Raw genomic sequence first — 4948 nt, forward strand, 5'->3', positions numbered from 1 at the left:
TTAATATGTGAGAATTAGCCTAGAAGAGGCTAGATAGAAATGGGCCAAGCAGTGATTAAATGAATACAGTTTGTGTGTTGTTATTTCGGGCATAAGCTAGCCGGGCAGGCGGCTGGGGTGTTGGGGACGCAGCCCCGCCACCCATATTACTACATAGAATGATGTGAACAAAATCACAGTTATCGCAGGTTGAGAAATATATCCTGCACATAAGAACAATCATTTATGAAAGATGAAACCTTCACCCATGTTTTTTCTCTTCCCTTTTCTTTTTTTTGTTAATTAGCCTTTTTATTGTTTTTTTTTATTTTTTTTAAAATTGAAGGTCCCTTACTGGTCCTGTTTTCATGAGTGGCTGAGAACAAGAGGAAGGGGAGGGCAACCAGCTGGCAAGGGAGGATCATTTCCACATTTCATTTACACACAGAACTAAACAGACAAGCACAGAGTCACTATTGCGGTTATAAGTTGGCAGCATGGGATGGGGGGATGAGGAATAGGGGTGTCATTAAAAAAATAGGTCAGGCTCCACCAAAACTGGGTGCCTGAGTGACTTGGTCTGCTTCAACCCAAGAGGAATCAGTAGATCAAAAGCAGCTTGGGAAGGCCAGAACCGTCAGGGTGGAGGGAGAAGGACAGCCCAGGGGGTAGGGGGGTCATTTGGCAACTGGGGTGAAGGGATTACCCTCACCCTGCTGGGATCCCCCCAGCCCCTCATGTCTGGCAGGAAAGGGGCAGCCTGCAACATCCATGAGCAGGTCTGGGGCTGCTAGATGTTCCAGGCAGGGGCTGGAGGCGGCTCACAAAGGCTTGCACTCCAGGGAGATGACGGCACTGCCACCTAGTTTCTCTGCCAGGGTGCAGTGGTCCTTGACCTCCTCGTAACAGTTTGCTTGTAATTCATGCTTGATTCCTGTCAGCTTCTTCTTGATGGCATCCTTGGAGCTGGCGTAGATCGTTTTGCTCTTAAGAGATGCACTCTCAGCGGCCCAGAAGAGGAACACCAGGTCTTCTTTCTTGCTCTCCTTGGTCTCCTAGGTGGCATGGTAGAGAGCGTAGGAGCAGTCCTTGTCTGGCAGCATCTTGACAAAGGTGGTGTAGGGATCGTCCAGAGTCTGCCCCACATCTCCTACCAGGATCTCATTGCCCTCCTCCAGGATGATGTTCTTCTTGTCCTCACTCAGGCAGAAGAGCACTGCCTTCTTGCGTTTCTTCACTTCTTCTGGAATTGAAGACTAGTGCACTTTCATGTCATTGAACACCTTGATGACACCATCAGAAACAACCACTCCAGAAGCCATGTTTCCAGAAGTTAAAGGGAGACAGGGAGAGCTAGAGAAGAACTGAGCCATTGCAGCTGCTACTGGGATCCGACTCTCTTCCCTTTTCTTCATGACTCCCAGCTGTAGTGTGTGTCTGGGCTCATATGTGTCTTCTGGAGCACTGCCAGTGTTCACTCCTGTATGAGTAGGAGGGGTTCTCAAGTGTCACACTGACTTCGCTTCCTGAGACATTCTCCTTGAACTGGTAAATTGTCAAGAACTCTAGACCATCTGTACAAGGATGAAAAGGGAACTTCTCCCTTCCATCTCTATAGAGGTAGGATGATATCCTCACACTGGCATGCAAGGCTTTTATGTGGCAGCTGGTTCTGAGTTCATGCTTTCATGTTTGAAGATCACCCACTTGGTTGAGTGAATCATTCCTGTCACTAGGAGGGCGATTTGATGGTTACATTCTCATCTTATGATATCTCTCAGGAGCTATTGTCAACAGAACAAATGAATAATTGACCCTGTGTGGTGGTTGATCCGCTGTTGTAGCTCTCTATGGGAAGCAAGAAAAGTTCATGGTCGAATGTGTTCATGAGTGCCTGCAAAGGTTATTATCCAATTCCTGACATGGTAAACAGCCTGGGGAATCAGGAAGTTTGGCCAAAAAACAAAAATCATTGTTTCTTGACTTGTGTGAGGATGAGCAGTGTGGATTTGCTGTCTGAAAGGGGCAGAAAAGTAACCACATGCTTTTCTGAGGTAAGACAGAAGGGCAGATGAGGCTGGTGCCTTCAAGTCTTTGAAAGGAAGTGGCCTGGCTTTATTGGAGGGGGTCCCTCAAGGATTCTATGACCTTGTCTATTAGAAACAGATTTCTTTCACATTGTCCCTGGCTAGACAACCTTTGCTTGAGGAGAGCTAACCAGACATATGTGTCACAGTCTAACCTTCCATGGTACTCAGCCTGAATTCTCTGGCTACCTGCCCACTTGCCTCCCATTCAGCTTCACCATGACAGGAAACAGATCATGATGTTAGAGTCACACAGTTTGCTATTCCCCCTGCTTTCCAAGGCCTCATGAGAAAGCTATGAAAATTACCCTTTGCTTGTTTAGATGGCTTTCTCAACACAAGGAGCTGATTGACAGGGCACTCCCTAAATTACATGGTGTCCTGCGCTGGTCCAGGACTTATGTTCACATTGACTGCTGTGTCTATGATAGTCAGGGGTTGGAAGACACTAATGTTGAATGTCCCAAGTCTTTCAGCAAGTTGGCACAGAGGCTGTGCCATGGCTTGGTTGACAGGTTGAAACTGTGGTCAAACTTACATTGTCACATAAGGCAGACCACTGATGGTTTTGTGTGTTCTGTCTCCCAATGACAATTGAGAGGTGTGCCTGTTATTTGTTCTTTTTCTGAGACTATCTAGCTCATTCTGATCTTGTGAGGTGATATCAAATATCCAAATGTGTGCAGAGAGCCAAACAGTGCTCTTCTAGGTGAGGGGCTCCACAAAAGAAACTTCTTTGTAGATAAAATTGGAGTACAAGGGTCTCTTTTGTCTTCCAGACATCTTTATGGAAGTTCAGGTTTGCAACTTTCAAGAGAAATAGTGGTGCCATCTGCTCTCTGAAAATGCAAGGAGAGCAGAAGGATAGGGACATCAACAGTCAGAGCTCAGGAGATGCTACCCAAGAGTTTCCTCCACCCTTATCCTGATTAATATGTGGCTTAGTTTAAATGAGAATGGCCCCCATGGATGAACATATTTGCATATGAAACAGGAAAGATTTTAACCTGCGTCTGTGTCTGGTGGGAGAATGATGGCGACTGCCTGATTCGGCTTTCTTTCTCCCAGAATTCTGTTCAATCTACTCCGCCTACCTAATTTTCTGTCCTATTAAAGGGCCAAGGCAGTCTCTTTATTTAGTCAATGAAATTAACACAAAACAGAAGACTCTCCCCCATCAGGGGGCCACAGAGCTTTAAGGTTTCTAAAGCCAAACCATTCCAACTAATCTCTCTCTCTCTCTCTCTCTCTCTCTCTCTCTCTCTCTCTCTCTCTCTCTCTTGCTTGAGAATCAGTGTCAGCTATCACCTCCAGCTTCAATGCCATGACTTGTTGCTAGATTCCAATCAGGATGGTCATGTGCTGTCCCCCATCTGTAACTGGGACCCCTAAATAACATGCTTTTACCCATGATGGCCTTGGCCACAGTGCTTTGTCAAGGCAAGAGAGTAGAAACAGCAGGAATGGACAAATTCAGTAAGTGAATGCTGGAAGAGATATCTGTCTGCATCAAGTTCCTATCTCAAAGGCCCTAGGGTATCTGACAAATGATTCATGACACAGGTAGACAACTGTTAAGCCCTCCACTGCACCATCAACACCAGTAGAGTTTGGCATTGTAGGCTGCCATAGAGACTTGTGTATGCAAGGTGTCCTCAGCGGTGGCCAAGGAAGTATATTGCAAATTGTTAAGCAGACACAACACCCACATTCAGAAAGACCAATGCCAGCATTCTCAGCAGACATAAAAAAAGCCAGATTCATTGATGGATTCCATCAAGACCAGGCTTCAGAAACTCATCTTCCACACAGAGACACTCAGAGAATCAAACTAATTCATCTAAATCAGCGCTTCTCAACCTGTGGGTCTCAGCCTCTTTGGGGGTTACATGAGCCTTTTACAGGCCCACCTAAGATCATCAGAAAACACAGATATTTACATTATAACTCATAACAGACACAAACATACTTGTGAAGCAGGAGCAAAGGGGATCTTCACAACATAAGGAACTGTATTAAAAGGTTGCAGCATTAGGAATATTGAGAACCACTGATCCAAATAACCACCTCAGACAAGAAGCCCTCACTGACACAGAGTGCTGTTCACAACCTGCATGGAGACTATGAGGATTCTGCAGTCACCTCACTCAGCAAGAACATACACAATAACACTGGCTGACACCTCATTAGCCCCACAGCAGTGAATGTTTCCCCAATCTAGACCCCATATGTCATCACTGAACACAAAGCAGTCCAAAGATGCTAACCTTATCTGGCAGTGATGCTCCACAGCCCTCTGAAGTCCTAGTTACCTTTTCACAGTAGCCAGAAAAGTTCTGTAATTTTAGCCAATCAAAGAGAAAGATTCATTTACTGGGATAAAAACACTATCACAGTTTCTAAATTTCTGGAACATGGGAAGGGCAGCATGGACCGTGGTGGCAGGAGGCTGTGAAGAAAAGGACACAGATGCTCCCAGATCAGCCTGAGGATGGTTAGAGCAGAAGGAGAGGAGGCTTATGGGAAGGGTTTGGCTTCAACCCCCCAGGAAGGCATGCTTTTCTGCTCCTGGGAACCCCTGTCCTGTCCCTCATATATCTCTTCTTCAGGGAGTCTCCCCCAATCAGCCCACCCAAGATCCCTGTCCCTGCCCTACATGCTCATCTCTTTCTTCTCAGCTGCCTGGCTGGAACTGGAATTTCCTATGGGCAGACTCTCCTCCCCTTCCCCAGTGTCATGCCCTGTACTCCTCAATCTCTTATTGATTTTCTTCTCTCTTGCCTTGTCCCACAAACCCCTCTCCTCCTCTCTACCCTGTGCCCCCTTAACTCCTGGGCCTGCACAGTACATGAACTTCTTCATAGCTGGTCATTTATAAGGAT

General features: G+C 46.3%; 1 pseudogene; it reads right to left on the reverse strand.

Annotated features, from left to right (window-relative positions):
• Positions 1-800: 800 nt before the first annotated feature.
• On the reverse strand, positions 801-1301 carry LOC142832852 (cofilin-1 pseudogene; annotated as a pseudogene).
• Between the last annotated feature and the right edge of the window lie 3647 nt (positions 1302-4948).

Source organism: Microtus pennsylvanicus, chromosome 12 (genome assembly GCF_037038515.1).
Source record: "Microtus pennsylvanicus isolate mMicPen1 chromosome 12, mMicPen1.hap1, whole genome shotgun sequence".
Classification (NCBI taxonomy): domain Eukaryota; kingdom Metazoa; phylum Chordata; class Mammalia; order Rodentia; family Cricetidae; genus Microtus; species Microtus pennsylvanicus.